Source organism: Mchenga conophoros, linkage group LG2 (assembly GCF_057382185.1).
Source record: "Mchenga conophoros isolate Kocher_MC1m ecotype Shallow Benthic linkage group LG2, M_conophoros_male_GT1.1, whole genome shotgun sequence".
NCBI lineage: Eukaryota > Metazoa > Chordata > Actinopteri > Cichliformes > Cichlidae > Mchenga > Mchenga conophoros.
The window spans coordinates 4835840-4852269 of record NC_140527.1 but is presented as its reverse complement, the minus strand read 5'-3'; the positions used below and the strand labels follow the sequence as shown (position 1 = coordinate 4852269).

Sequence of the window (16430 nt, the reverse complement as noted above, 5' to 3'; positions counted from 1 at the left end):
AACTTGTAACTTCAGCCAGAATTCTATTACTTTGTTTTGATTATCATATTATCAAAAGAATGTTTATGAAATTGGGAAGTTCATTACCATGTGAAGGCAATTACCTTCCAAACTACTAAGCATAATATCACGACCTCGAGTTTAGAGGACACGAGGCTGAATTGTTTACATGTTTGCTGACATTTGTTTGTTGCCAGAATAAGCCAACTTTTTTATGAAGGTTTCGGCAAGTACTAACTGTTAACTGTACCTTTGGGTATTCAACATTGGACCACTGCCAACTTATCATTGCATGTTAAAGAAAAAAAAAGCTTAGCAGTTAGTTTGTCTGACTTTATGGCTGTTTACACTCTATCCCCATTTACCTCCTTTGAACCCAAGTCTCCACAAAAAGATCACAACATAGGAAATAACAGTGAGGGAAGCAGGGTGAGCTTTTGATGTCAACTACTTTTATTACCTTTATTATTTACGGAGTCATTACAACACTAAACTAGTTTAGTTTAGTGAATTGGTGGAGTGAAGGGAGTAAAATAGTTAGAGTGCAGGTCCTTAGCAAAAAAAGCCCCAGGTTCAGTTTCACGTGATTATTCTTGAGGAAGACACTGAACTCTAATAGGCTATAATGAGAATTCTTAGCTCACGTTAACCCTCTCCATAGAGATCAGAAACTGACCCTGCAGATAAAATCTTGACCTCTGCTTCTTTCCTTTATAGATAATTAGGCAATTGCTTGGTATTAATAATAATCTTCTATCAGCATGGAAAAGGGAAGAATGATTGTGGCATAGAATAAAGAACTGTATGTTGTTTTTGCTGTTTGCGTATCCTCATCACATGTTACAGAAAATTGACTGCTTGAATCATAACATACTGAAAAATGTATTAGTACATTTTGTTAGGGTGAGAGATGGAAAAAAATCATCAAAGATTAAGCAACATGCAGTAATTTATTTTGTGTTGCTTGGATAGCAGGAAAACCCTGAAAAGACTTTAGCTACTTGACTTTATTGCCAATATACACATTGTCTCTTTAGTTTTTTTGATGTCTCATCAAAGATTTAGAGATCTGTCAGAAACAGTTCCTGATCCATTCAAACTGAAAATGACAATAACTGCACAATTATTTTACACATGCTGTCATAGCTGGAAATATCTGGCTATAATGAACGTGTTAACAGAAACTTAATTCAATCTGAAAAAAAGGGAGAAAGAAAATTCCCATATGACCAAATCATTATTTTACATTAATATACCTTCAGATACAGAGGAAGAAGAAAAAAGCAACTTAGTGACAGACAGATACACAGAAAGAAAGACAGAGAGCTTTTTTCCACTACATACATTTTCAGAACACTTGTGATTCTCGATCCCAGCATGCCGTACCCTGCCACTGCCATTACAGATGCTCTAAAATTGAATATAGATTTCAGTGAGCAAGGCTGGTGTGCCCGATGAATCTCAATTTGCTGCTGTCTATATTTCTTAGTCACTACTATGGATAGCTCAGAGGGAGGCAGTGAGAGGCCTATGGCTGCTCCTGCCAAACTGTCAGTTGCAAGTGTCAAATGATGATTGGTTCCTCATAAAAGTCCATATTTATCCCAGTCTAATTCCTGCCTTACATCATTTAATCACCAATATCTACGTTAGAGAGTAGTAAAGGAACAGATAGTGCAAAGATCTGCTTTATTTCACAACAGTGGCAATTTAAGAGAAAAGGAAACCCACAAGATGACAGTTTCTCCGCAGACAAAGATTGTAAGAATAGTTTACAGTAGCTCGAAGGTGGAACAAACGTACCAGAGCTTTCCCAAGGGGAGTGGAGGTGCCTTGCCTCCTGTTTACCTGTCAGTCTATTTACAGCAGGATTTGAAGTACTCATAAAATGAAACAGGACGCTATTGTTCTGCAACTCAGCGCTCTTCTTGTCTTCCCATCAAAATGTTACTTTGTTAGAAGTGCCAATTTTTTAATCAAATTTAATTGAACATAACTGTAAATCTTGCTCTGCAGTTAGTCATCCCTCACATTTATGCATTTAATTTAGTATGAAAATTAACCTACTTTCCTTGCCTTAAGTTTCATAAACCCTTCTATTAGAGAAAGTTTCGTAGGGACTACAGAAAGTGAACCTACTAGGATTTGAGCAAAAACAACAGTAAGACACTGAACTAAATTTTGCAGCAAATTAAGTATCACATTATGTACAAGGGACTGTAAGGCGTGACACACAACCTTTTTGGATACGCAATGCTACTTTTTAACAGCTTAATCTTTATCAAATGATAATCATAATTGTGTTTCACTAATGTTGCACGTGTTTTTTTATTCCTCATCGATATCATTCTTAACTTTTTGTCATGGTCTGCGGAGGCAGACCGTGCGGAAATGTGTGTGGTGGACCCAGGAGCGAACACAAGCGAGGATGCAGGAGTGGAGTAAAACAAAAGCGAGCCTTTTATTCTGGCTGATGAAAGGAACAAAACAGAGTGAGGGCAGCATAAGAGTAATAGTTCAAACAGAAACCTAAACTGGACATAAACTAAGGAAAAGCTATGGCTGGAGATCCGGAACACAGGGGGTGGTAACACAGACGACGCGACACAGACTACATGAAACACAGAGACTAAATACACAAGAGGGATGATCAGGGGAAGTGGCCACACATGGGAACACAGCTGACACAGATAAACATAACAAGACATGGCAGGAGTAAACAACACTGACGGGAGACTGTCAAAGTAAAACAGGAAGTACACAGGTGCAAACAGGAGGAGAGAGAGAGCACGGGCATAGTGGGCTGGGGAAACATGGAATGAAACAAGGAGGGGAGATGAGGGCTCACAGATACATAGAGGGGCACACAGGGGATAAAAGTCACAAGGGGAAGTCAAATAAGGAACAACACAACAGGACAACTTAGGAAACATGGCCTAAATAAGGAACGAAATACAAAAATATAAGAAACTAAGAATACTGGGCCCACATGGCCCAGGACCATGACACTTTTAAACTTGTCATTTTAATAATGAGGCAGCTAAATGCCACAAATGCTGTGCTAGGATCAAAATAAAATAATGCAAGAGTAGAGTCACAGCATTAACAATTAATTATTTTTGGAACTGAAACTGAGTAGAAAACTGCTTGCACAAAGTTCAGTCAGATCCAGTCTAATTACTTTGTTTTGTAAAAGCATTTTGCTTTCATTGAAAGAAATGCTAATGTATTCATAACAAAGAAAGAATAATGAAATAGAATTTAAAATTCCAGATCTAATTACAATTTTGTATATTAATTTATTAAGAACTACATTTTGCAGAGAAGTTCCAATTTGTTTTATGCATTTGTTATTTTATCAACAATAAAGTCAACACTGAACTAATCTAAACCAGCACATACCATGTAGCACAAGCTTGACTCTCTTACATACTTATACACGAGCCTGTACACCTGGAGATACTGAAATGCTCAAAGTAAGGGAAAATAAAATGAATGCATAATAAATACATTCAGATAATAAAAGGTTACTGCAATGCACATTTGGACATAGTCAAAATGACTTATGAAGTTCAAACTGAGCATTAGAATGTGGAAGAAAGGTGATTTAAGTGACAGTGGAAATGACATGCTTGTTGGTGCCAGGCAGGCTAGTATTTCAGAACCTGTTGATCTACTGGGATTTTCCAACACAGCCATCTCTAAGGCCTAAAGGGAATGGTCTGAAACAGAAAATATCCAGTGAGTACCAGTTCTGAATAAAGATGCCTTGCTGAGACCAAAAGTTAGAGGAGAATAGCCAGACTGCTGAAGCTGAAGCAAAATTGGACAAAAGAGGACGTTGACTGATATAATGTGTCTCGCAGTGCAAAATTCAGATTGTAGAGTCAGAATTTGGTGTAAACAACACGGAAGTTTCAGGCTCCTGCTGGTGGTGGTGGTGGTGGTGCGCTTTGGGCTCCTTAGTGCAAATTGAGCATTGTTCAAATGCCACAGCCTATCTGAGGATTGCTATACCTGTTATACATTACACCATCCACCCAAGCCATTATTTACAATCTATCATAAGCTGCCAGAGTAACATTCAAGTGAAAAAGACTAAACCGAAACTAAACTTTTACATATCAAAGTATCACACTCTCACAATACGCTTTTTGTTAAGTACAATTATAGTCTTTTGCACAAAATGTCAAAACATGTGCTCTGCACTGTACATGATTGAATTTTGTTCCTTAAAAATAGAATACAGATAGGAAAAAAACCTTCAGAGTCAATTTCATGATGGCACCAGGGGGTGAAGGAAACAGCAGAGCTTTCTAGTGTAATTAGAGTAGACATGCTACATGTGTCTGTGTGTGTTGCCGCATCTCATTAGGGCGAGGCATGGGCCACTGAGCCAGCTAAGAGGAATGGATAGGGAGCATGTGGCGGTGTAGTTTGCTTTACCACAAACATAGCCTCTCTGCTCTTTATCTTTCTCTCAGGAGTCGCACAGACACCCCTCGAGTCAGGGCCAATCAAAATGGCTTCGCTTGATGCAAAGGCCTGTAAGGAGCCTTTTGTCAAAATGAATGCACAGACACAAAATGGCTTGTCTGTAAATATGTGTATGCACAGTATGTACAAAAAGCACAAACTTCAGGGTACTTCAGAAAATGGAAATCTTATTGAGATACGGCACAAAATGTAAAAGGACAATTAGCTTAAGTTTTTAGTTATGTAAGACAATTTGATAATGTCTAAACATTGCATAGACTTATTTGTTTATCAGTGTGGCTTCCAGCCATCTGCTGTACATCAAAGCACAAAAGTTATTTTTCCTCAGCACAAATGTATCTCTTCTATTTTTTACTCTGTTGAATATCCACATCAATACTTATTAAAGAGATAAAACACATGTTTATCTCATTTGTGAGCAGAGTGAATTGTGTTTGGACAAATTAAAGTTACAGTTTAGATTTGTAACTTCTTTAAGTACTGCTTGTGTTGGCTGGTAAAAAGAAAAACAATACCCCTAATTCCTGAAACTACTCATCAAAGATTTGACAAGGTTTAACCAATGGAACCAATTGAGTAGCCCAACCCTTGATAATATGAAATATTATTGCAACAACCAACAGACAGTTTGAAAAATCAAAGCAGGTCTGTTGCAATGTGATTGTTAGGGCTCTAGCAGAGGTGGAGGCACAGCAAAATGTTTTAAATGTGAGCAACATTGAAAGATGATGAAAAATTACAAAATACATTTCTAGTATGCAAAGTTTATAAAGATGACGTTTATAAAGAGCCATAATCTAATATAAAGGGTGAGGCAAAGGAGGGAAATTATGGCTGCAGTACTGTATTCATTAGGTAAAGTCTCTCATAAAGATCATCATTTGGGCCTCAGCACTACCAGTAGGAATGGGAGGAAGGAAGAGCTATTGATATTATAGTTACCGTCAGTTCAGTCAGAGACACTTACAGGAACAGATCTTTTATTAACCAATGTGTATGTATTATGTTATATATTATATAATGCACAGTATATTAAACTGTAGGTCTCTGCGAGGAAGCACTTAATTATTCTGAGCAAGAATTACAATATTGCTGAGAGCTAATCCCTGACAAAAAGTACTATTCCTTCCTGATCCTCAGCAACAGAGTCACTACAATATGCCACCATTAATACAGCAAGCATGTCTTTAGTAATGAGATCCTGTGGTATAACTTAAATAATAATATTCATTGCCCTTAGATAAACAGGAGGTGATATCGTGATATCACATGAAATAATATGTATTTTACAATTAAAACAGTCTCTGCCTAATGTGCTTTCATACAAGATTTCTGTAAAATGCATAATCTACTGTAGAGACTTGTTATACCTTGAACATTAGCCTTACCAATGCAAATATACAGATTTCAAGTTAATATAGAAAGATTCAGAGAAAATAATAGCGCAAATCAAATCACTTATAATCATGTAGAAGCCATGCCTAATGTTTATCATAAATTGAATATGAATAACAGCACAACATTTAGGCTGCATCAACATCAAGCAAGCAACCACAGGAAATTTCAGTCTAGGCTTGAAAAATACATGTGAAAAAGTGTTTCTTTGTTAAACATATATTCTTTTTAACAAGAGGAAGCACTCACGGCTCAGTTATAGATATAGGGGTGGCTGTAGCTCAGGTGGCAGAGCAGGTCAGCCACTAATCAAAAGGTCGGTGGTTCGATCCATGCATGCCAAATCCTTGGGCAAGATACTAACCCCATGTTTGCCTACTAGTGGTGGTCAGAGGGCCCAGTGGCGCCAGTGTCCGGCAGCCTCACCTTTGTCAGTGCGCCCCAGGGCAGCTGTGGCTACAATGTAGCTTGCCATTACCAGTGTGTGAATGTGTGAATGACTGAATGTAGTGTGAAGCGCTTTGGGGTCCTTAGGGACTGAGTAAAAGCGCTATACAAATGCAGGCCATTTACCATATTTGTAACAGAATTATCATCATTATTATTATTATTCAATGAGTCTTTACTGGTTTCAGATTTTCTTTGTTAGTTTTTGCGGCATTATATTTTTGACACAACTCTGGTCTGCCGGCATATGAACAAAGCTATAGTTATAGACCATTATAATCAAAGTATCTTCTGCAAAAGTCAGAGGTGTTATGAAAACTCATGTCTGTGCTTGATTTTACCAAACTTGTCACAGCAGAACTGTTCAGACAATGTTTTGTATTTGGCATCATCTATAAAGGAATATATTCCTTTATTGCTTATCTTCCCAATCTGAAGATAAATATTCGGTGTTTACATTTGGTCGTACACAAATGTCTTTATCATCCAATGAGAAAAAAGATCATTAACAAAGTTGTTTAACAATTAATTAAGCGTTCAAATTCAAATTTTATTTGTCACGTACACAGTCATACACAGTACGATATGTAGTGAAATGCTTGGACAACTGCTTGTGACCTAAAGAAAACAAAAAAGGAAAAGGCTATGAATAAGATAGGAAATAAATATGAAAAATTAAAAAGGGTAAGTTCAGATGCATTGTAATGATATTCATGTTAAACAATGGTAATAGGTTAAACCATGTCCATGTAGAGGACTGGGGTGATGGGTGCAATTTAATGGCTTGCATTAACTTCTTGTAGTGCCTTCCACTCACATCTTCAGTTCCCTCATTGTTTTTTTCTACCTTCAGTGGAGCAGACCAACTTCTTAATTGGCATAATAATGTGATTAATTGCTTTCTTGTCACTGGGCCCACTGCGTTTTGCACTGTAAAGAAATATAAATCAACCGTGTATTTACAAGCAATCAAATGGCCTAGATTGAAAAGAACATATAAAAGATGCCCAGCTGTGCAAAGTAATTGGTTCTGCTTTATTAACTGTATATCATTAGTTGAAAGTAAAGCCCTTTGGATTGGAAAGATGAGTTACTTTGACATGCGTTACACTTGTCAACTAAACAGTAAAATAAAACATTGTATAATAATGGGCAAGTCATCGAAATCACAATCAGATTTTATTTTGATAGCTATGTTGCAGATACCTTGAATTGGGTCCCAGCTGTTAGTGCTATAGAAAGTGACAGTGTATACAAAACAATATATTTGGGCATTATATTACACAGAAGCAACAGCATATCTTCTCTACATCTAGATTTCTGTTTTTGTGTTTTTTTTTATTTTTTGTGTTAACTTTAGCCTTGCATTGTCTAACACAACAATAATCGATTAGATAAATTAAAGACTCAGAAGTGAGTTTAGCAACAGTGGCTTTCCAGTTGATTTTGGACATTACCTTAATGGTGGGTGGAGGGTGTCCGTTCTCAGAAATTAAAGCCTTACATTAAAGACCATAATCTTAAAATTATTTTTACAGAAGTGCTCTCTTTGAAGGTTATTTCTGATTTATTAAATCATAGTGTGCATGCTATTCCATTCCCACCATGAGCTAGTTCTTGCTCTTAAAAATAATCCACTTGCTGATAAATACATTTGAGGTTGTCATTTATCAGTAAAATGGGAAGGCAAACAAACATCTCATTCTCCAATCTGTCCCTTACCATTTCCCATATACAAAATAAAACACCAATTATCTAGACCTGGGCATGGTAGTTAGGAACAAATGCTGATGAAGTTCTGATGTCTATAGCAGCATCCAGGTGCTCTTGCATATTAAGACATTTTATGGTCTCATAATTAAAGAGAGAAGCTAATGGCATGATCAGTGTGCATCTTGATTCCAGGTGGCAAATGGCGTGTTAATGCATCCTTGTGAATCAAAGCCAAGTTTGTTTCAAGGGAATTGCTGACAACTGTCACAGGGTCTGTGGATGACACATTGTCAATGGAAAGTTATTAAATCCACTAATGTACAATGATATACTCAAAGTGTGATTCTGAATTTAAATGATTTTGTTTGTTATAGGCAAAATGAATATACTGGCCTATAGCAAAAAAAACACAATAGAATGGATAATGGGCCTGCGTAGTTGTGCACTGGCCCTATGCAGAGCCTACACACAGTTTTGCAGGCAATTGCCTTCATGTTGTTTCTCTGTACTCTCATGAAGAGGCACTGTCACAGACGAGGGCTTGTGTTGTTTTTGGTCCTTTGGAGATTCATGGAGAAGACCAAACTTATGACAATCTTGAGATCCCTTTCCTGGTGCCTCAACATCCACTCGCATCTTACTTCAGGTGACCTCAATAGGTCACATGATAGGGTGAGTCAAAGTCTCACAATGGTTTTACCTGAAACCACTCGCACCTTGTTTCACCTTGGCCCATGTCATAAGGCACATGTAATAATGGATCAACGGCTGTCTTGGGACAACCACCATTAGGGTTTCAATACCTGGGACTCTCCACCATGATAAGACTGCTATGACCTGGATGACTGAGAGCCTACACAGACAACTTATGACATAAAGCTAGAGTGAAACCGGGTATTAATAACCATGAAAAGTCTCTGCTGCAGCCACAGCGTGTGCTTTTCCTGATTTATCTTTGATTTTTTTTTTTTTTTTGCATGTTTCCTTCTAGTAGTAGTAGCTTAATTTCATTCCCTTTCCTTTCCCAGCCCACTATTCAACCAATCGGCATTTGACCTGTACACAGCCTCATCCATATTGACACACACACATAGGTATGTGTGTGTGTGTTGAAAAGGCTATTGAGTCCCAAAAGATAAATATCATTATTTAAGTAATTCAAATCTTGACTTGATGAATATAAAGTGATTTTCAGAGTTCTGTCTGTACCTGTTCCTCAAGTATCTTTAAGGATATTAAGTTCAGAACAAAAGAGCAAAACAGAACTGTGTATAAAAAAGGTTTTTTTTCTCTGAAGCTATTGTCGAAGGGTATTTAACCCTCATCCTAATGACTAGGGTATGTGTAGACCCAAGCCACAGCTTACAATGTTTGTTAGTTGTTTTGTGTGTGTTTTTTTAAATATATAAATCATTTTTCCCCTTTATTTATTTTAATTACTGTCAATGTGTTCTTAATGATATGACATCATTATGTTAGATTTCTGCTTTGATTAGTGGTTTTTAATAATGCAAATGTCATGGGGTCCCCAGGGGCTCCAGTAAAACGCACCCAATTCCACCTGTATAGTTTTAATAGTGAACTATTTATTCAATTAATGTTTCCCATTGGCCCTATCACACAGTGCTGAGGTAGTTAGGGTACCTCTGCCAGTCATTGTAAAGAAGAAAAGCTCCATTGCTGTCATTCCTGGTGGGTGTTGGTCTCTGTCATGGGTCTTAACAATTTTAATCACAATTCTTAAAGACAGAATTTCTAGGCTCAGTCATGAGGTGGAAGGTGGAGCATGTCAGGTGTGGTGGACTCAGGATCTTTCGCAGATGATGTAGTTCTCCTTGTTTCATCAGGCAGTGACTTGCACTGAGGCCGTTTGCAGCTGAATATGAAGTGGGTTGGATGAGAATTAGCCCTACCAAATCTGAGGCCATGGTTCTCACCCAAAAAAAAAGAATGGTGTGTGCACTCTGGATCAAGGACAAGTAGCTGCCCCAGGTGGAGGATCTTAAAATTTGTCAATCAACAAGAATAGATTGAATTGTGGATTTGTGCAGCATCTGTAGTGATGTGGACGGTGTGCTGGTCGGTTGTGGTGAAGAGAAAGCTGAGCGTCAGTGCAAAGCACTTGATTTGATCTGCACTCCGGGCCCAGCGAATGCTCGCGACGCAGGGGGAACAAATTTTGTCCGGATACCTACCTTTGCATAACACCTGGTTTGGCAGCGTGTAGCGTGGCTCCACATGCTTTCAGTGTGAACTCCAGACTGCCGACAGGTCTAGCACACAACAGCCGCTCTATCACGTGATGTATACTGCTCCGATGTGCTCAGGTCACTACCTGGGTTCTGCCATGTCACCATGAGATAGCTGAGGTGGTTTGAGTATCTGAACAGGATGCCTTCTGGATGCAATGAAAAAGAAGAGCCTTTAGTATTGTTTGAATGGTAAATGGCCTGTATTTATATAGCGCTTTACTAGTCCTTAAGGACCCCAAAGCGCTTTACATATCCAGTCATCCACCCATTCACGCACACATTCAAACACTGGTGATGGCAGCTACATTGTAGCCACAGCCACCCTGGGGCGCACTGACAGAGGCGAGGCTGCCGAACACTGGCGCCACCGGGCCCTCTGACCACCACCAGTAGGCAATGGGTGAAGTGTCTTGCCCAAGGACACAACGACCGAGACTGTCCAAGCCGGGGCTCGAACCGGCAACCTTCCAATTACAAGGCGAACTCCCAACTCTTGAGCCACGATCGCCCCACTATAAAATATTAAGTTTATTGAGAGATTTAGATCAGCATCAGGCAATTAACCTTTCACTCTGGAATGTCAAAGACTAGCTCATCTGTATTATCAAGAACAGACAAGAAGAGGATTATTATGAATTCAGCAAAATCATCCTTTCAACCCATCAATATTCTGTGGCCATTGTGAGGAACTGGGTTCAGGCTTAACGAGGGGATCCAAGGGATAAATGATCAAAAAACAGGACAGCTATTGTCCTTGAACTCTTAATGGCGTACTAATAGTGCAGGGTGTCAAGAGTGATTTTAACAAGAGTGTCCTGAGTAAAACTTTTATTTAATCTCACTGCCTTTGGACTTGGAGTAGATAGCTCCCTCCTCTCTCTCTCCCTCTCTCATCACCACCACATTAGCAACTCAGACACGCCTATTGCATAATCACTATCCTTTGTGTTTCCTTCTGTAGTTTGGATAAGGGGTCTCATTATAGAAGGAAAGTAGTGAGAAGCGGCCAGTGTTCATTTTGCACCACATGCTGTTTATTAGGAACTTGGAAATTCGAAAGATTCTGAAACAGATACTTGAACAGCAATCCATGTACCCACATGCACGACACAAATCCCAACTTCCAGTTTATGTACTCCATATCAAACTGAACATCATAACCAAATGCATTTTAAGAACTATATGTATATATATATATATATGTGTGTGTGTATATATATATATATATATATATATATATATATATATATATATATATATATATGTGTGTGTGTATATATATGTGTGTGTGTATATATATATATATATATATATATATATATATATATATATATATATATATATATATATGTATACACACACACACATCATTGGTATAAACGCAATTTAAAAAAATGGAAAGTAGGTGATGACTCACAGTAATCCCAGATAATCTCATGTCTCTGACATGTAGCAGGTTACCAGCTTTTATCAAACATCTGATTTATGTGTTATTTTGCATCTAGTTAGAGAATGTAAACACAATGGATGCTGTGTGAAATGACTCAGGGTCTGACTCAGTAAATCAAGGCTTCACATTTTTCAGCATGTTAAAACAACACAATTTTTTTTTATGTCAGTTTAAAAATACCCTGTCTTGGCTCAAAAGTATTAAATCTTTAACATTTTTGTTACAAATCCAAGAATTGTATGTGCACAACCTCATTTGGATGAATCTCCAACCTGTTCTCTCCAAGTACATGAAGTACCGATCACATAAATATGCCACAGACAGGCAAAGACAATTTTAGGAAAAACTGTGAAAGCAATGCTGTTCCTAGGAGATACAAAGCTTGAAACTGAAAATGAATGTAGATTCAGTTCTTTATATGTTGTTATATTTAGTTTTCTCACTACTGGTTAAATGATTGTTGTTGTTTTTAACCCCTACTTTCGGTTTGTGCTTTATTTTTTTCACCACTCATTAAAACATGCTGCATTATGTGACAGTTTAATAACAAAGTCCAAGGCATGATGTATCCACCATCTAATTTGACGTTTGTTGGTTTGTTTAGGGATTTTACTTTGGAAATGTTGACATTCTAGTTGCTGATTGTCACTGTGGTCATAAACTTAGCCATGATTCATGGTTATATTTCGCTATTTTTTTCTAGATAAAACAAGAAAAAAAGGGACGACCACACCAAAAGAAGAGAGAAAAGAACAGGCCATGGCTGCGGGGATGATTGCTTCTCAAAGTGGTAAGCAGCTAGCCTCAAATAGGCTCTGCATACTTTTCACTGCAACATACCTTTCTCTTTCATAGCGATTCTATCTTGATTTTCCACAGTTAATAAAATATGTAAATATGCACGAGTGTGTTCAACTTTTCTGGCTACAGCCAACAATTTTTGGTGTAAACTTTTCACCTCAGAACTCATTTTTGATTAATTTCTTCACTAAAAATGTGAACTTGTGCATCTTTTGAATGGGATATTTGAAGAATTTGGTGGTGCGGTCTGTGAATTAAAGTTGTTCGACTGGTAAAAAACAACAACAACAACAACAACAACAACAATAACAACAGTTTCAGTTTTCAGGTTCTACAAGATTATCTGCCTTACATAAGTGTGATGGTTTCATTGTTATTTGATAGCCAGCATGTTGTTAAGCTAATTAATTGTATTTGTCAGCAGATTTTACTAATATGTTTTGTTTACAAGTTGTACCATATCAAGTTATTATTAATTAGTAATTTTATGCACACTGTTCATATCATATATGGTTTTGCCATACTTTCCATATCATATTTAGTTTAAGTTAACCCTTTAAAGCTGGTCGGAGCGGGCACGCTCCATTTTGCATAACTTTTTTAAAATCCCGGTAGCACTGCAACCATGTAAGCTAGCGCAATAATTTGTTTTGCATTTGAAACCAGAGCTGTTGTATCTTATGCCATCAGCTTGTCCTAAGTCACAGTTTCCTTCCACATATAGCTTTGCAAAAACTGCATAAAAAGCACTTGCAGCAACAAAAACATAATATTCCAGAAACACACTTTGCCGATCCGATCAGCTGTTTGTAACACTTCCTACGTTCATCAGCACGAACTATCGCATGTCCGCCATGACCTGCCCGGAACCGGAAGTGACGTCATTTTGCGGAAATGTAGTTTTTTACCATTAGGGCCTTATGAGCCTACACTTGTGTTTGACTTTATGACTTTCTGTGTCATTTCTGGGATGCTTAGGACTCATATTGCACTGCTGGAAATAGTTTATTTTGATGCATATGCTGTTTTTTTTTGCAAATTTGCATTATAGTATTTATTTTAGTTTTTCCTGCAGTATATAAAAATTGGTGTATTTCAAAAATAAAACTATGAAGACAGTTAAAATAAATTTCCTGTGGTGGGAAAGTATTTTGTGTAACTTTTTTGTATTTACAGTTTTGAGGGATAAGCCTCTTAAATTTCTCTAACTAGAAATATATATTTAAAAAAAACAACAACGATTTTCTAATTTTTTGTAGTTTATTGCACTTTTTTGCAATTTATGTAATTACTATGCACTTAATGCATACATATTATTAAAATTTGGGCTATAATTGTTGTATTGATGTATATCAACTTGAAATGCTCCCAGAAATGGCTCTACAACATGTAAAAATATAATATAAGCTCTGGTGGACTTGGTTCTATGGTAGGTCTTAAAGGGTTAAATTCACATAAGCAATGTATTATAGTAGTGACATTATAGTTTTGGTAAGATCAATAACTGAATAAAACAGTTTATTCAGTTGCATTTGCCCATGTTTCTGTCATTTGTCTCAGTGACACTGCACAGTATTGTTTGCATCAAGGTCTAGCTCAGCCTTTAACTGATCTGGCTTCCATGTGCTCTGTCCAATTTGATATCTGGCCATAACAGCTTGTGTCAACAGGAGCTTTACTTCAGGAAATCAAATTTTAGTTTTAGATTATTTTATTTCATTTTGAAGGAGAATTGGCCAACCATGAAAAAAAAAACTTGTAAGTGGTCTTTGCAAGGTCGGGGTGACATGAGGTGTTACTGTCTACCTGCTAACATTTTGAACCTCCGCAGATGATTTTCACCCAGTCATTTCAGCTCTTTGTCATTCCCACAAACCTCTTGTTGTTCATTAGTCATCACTGCATAGAGCCCAATTTTAAATGCGACTCTACTGAGTCTTCAAATCGATATGCTTGTGCTTTGAGTAAAAAAGTATGCCATTGTCCTATTTAATGGTATTTACCCTAAAGAGCTTTGTTGGACTCTATATAGGCACTTTTAGCTTTGTGACACTAGACTTGTTTGTGTCCTACAGTTTAATTTCCTTTCTGTACTCCATGTCACCATGGCAATGTTGAGTCAGTGTCCCCTGCTACAGCCTCTCTGACCATTGAACCACAAATTAATGGTGAATAATGGCTCAATTCCCCATCAATGCTGCCAGGACAAACAGGTCAAAGCAGCAGGATATGTCCCATCTGAGAAAAAGGTTTTTCACTGTCAACCTGGGCTTTTGCTCACGCTGAGAGCATCCTTTAAATTTACAATGAGTCTGTGAATTCTTCACAGCTTCTGAGACAGCACCTATGAATCATAAATAATTTACAGTCATGGATTTCTGGTACTGTGTATTTATTTATTTTTATTTTTTTGCGGGTAGTGTAGGAAAAGTCATTCAAAGGTTATCCCTTGGCTTGTGTTCTTATTTCCATGTGTCACAAGAATGCTAAATGGTCTGTAAGTTAAGCAGTTGTTTAGTCATGCGTGCACGATAGCTATTACTATAGACTATATTTACTATACTGAATCATTGTAAGATAACATGCTGCAGTTAGACATATGAGAAATATGGCTATATAGGCAAATGTTCTTTGTGTCGATCCAATTTAGTTTATAAGGTTGTTACAGATGTGCAAAACATGAGATCCATTGTCATTAGGCTTGACCCCTTAAATTCAACTGAAAACTGATCTGTCAGTTTTACTTCTCACTACTTCATATATTATAAAGAATATTGGTTTAAGAAAGGAAGTCATTACACTTAGATTTTCACCCTTCTATTATTAACTAGTTGGTTGCATCTGAATTTCTCAAATGTGGCCCTTGCAATTGAGGCATGCAGTTCTTTTGTGTGGATGCAATATTGACTTTTATTAGCTGTAAACTGAAACATTATTGATTTCTCTTTTTCTTTCTCTTGTAGACCTAGAGAACAATGTTGCCCTTTTTAAGTCACCAGACAATAAAGATGATCCAGACAGCAATAGTCCTTGTGTGTAATGCATTAGTTGAGTTTGACAGTCTATACTGATAATATCAATGCAAAAGGGGCAATAATGGCTATCTTTTTTATGTATGTTTAAATCAGAGCATTCCCTTCAGTCACGTTTGCTTTGCCAGACATGTTGAGTGCCGATCCAACACTTTTTAAGCCAATTCCATTTTTCATGCTACAAAAAGATAATCTTGACAAGAGTTTTAATTTACAGCTGATTCCCCCTGCCTGTAGCAGAGCTTTTGTCAGAGTTTTTATAAGAGTATGTAAATTTGCACGTGCATGTGCATACAGTCATTTATGGCATGCACACATACTTGTGTGTGTGTGTGAATATGTTTGCGTGCCCAAATTTGAATGTAGGCATGGCTTTGTAGGAAAATGCATCTGCAATTTTGTTTGATGAGAGAATAAGGTAGAAAGGCAGCAGACGTGATGTTGTGTGAAGAGATGGGAGTATGCAGACAGATAGTGTCATTCCCTCAGTATCACCATTAAATCTTAATCTTCTGGCCCCTCATGGGAGGAGCCAGCCATGCATGGGACTGTGTTTTGCATCTAAATCAAGATGTCTTGTTCTTTCAGAATACTTCATTGAGACAAAGTTTGATGTGTCTGTTTTCAACTTCCCATACATCTGGATTCAGCAGCTGATCATCCAGCTGTTGTTGTTTATGCTAAAGTCTTGTTAAATGCAATTGCCTCATAAACTGTAACATCTGTAATCAATTATAAAGAAAGAGGGAAACTAAAACTCCAGAGCAGAGCACTAAAGTTTTTATTCCTGATTGGTTTCAGCACGTTGCATCATGTGGGCTCAGTACTTGTGGCACTTGATTC

The 16430-nt window shown here is 37.4% G+C and overlaps 1 protein-coding gene across 2 annotated transcripts in view; it reads left to right on the top strand.

Annotated features, from left to right (window-relative positions):
* lingo2 (leucine rich repeat and Ig domain containing 2) overlaps positions 1–16430 on the top strand; it is a 222081-nt gene that overhangs the window by 116979 nt on the left and 88672 nt on the right. For both annotated transcript variants that reach the window (XM_085284003.1, XM_085283996.1), the window contains exon 4: positions 12458–12544. The gene's annotated coding sequence lies outside the window, so the exon portion shown is untranslated. The remainder of the gene's footprint in view (positions 1–12457; positions 12545–16430) is intronic.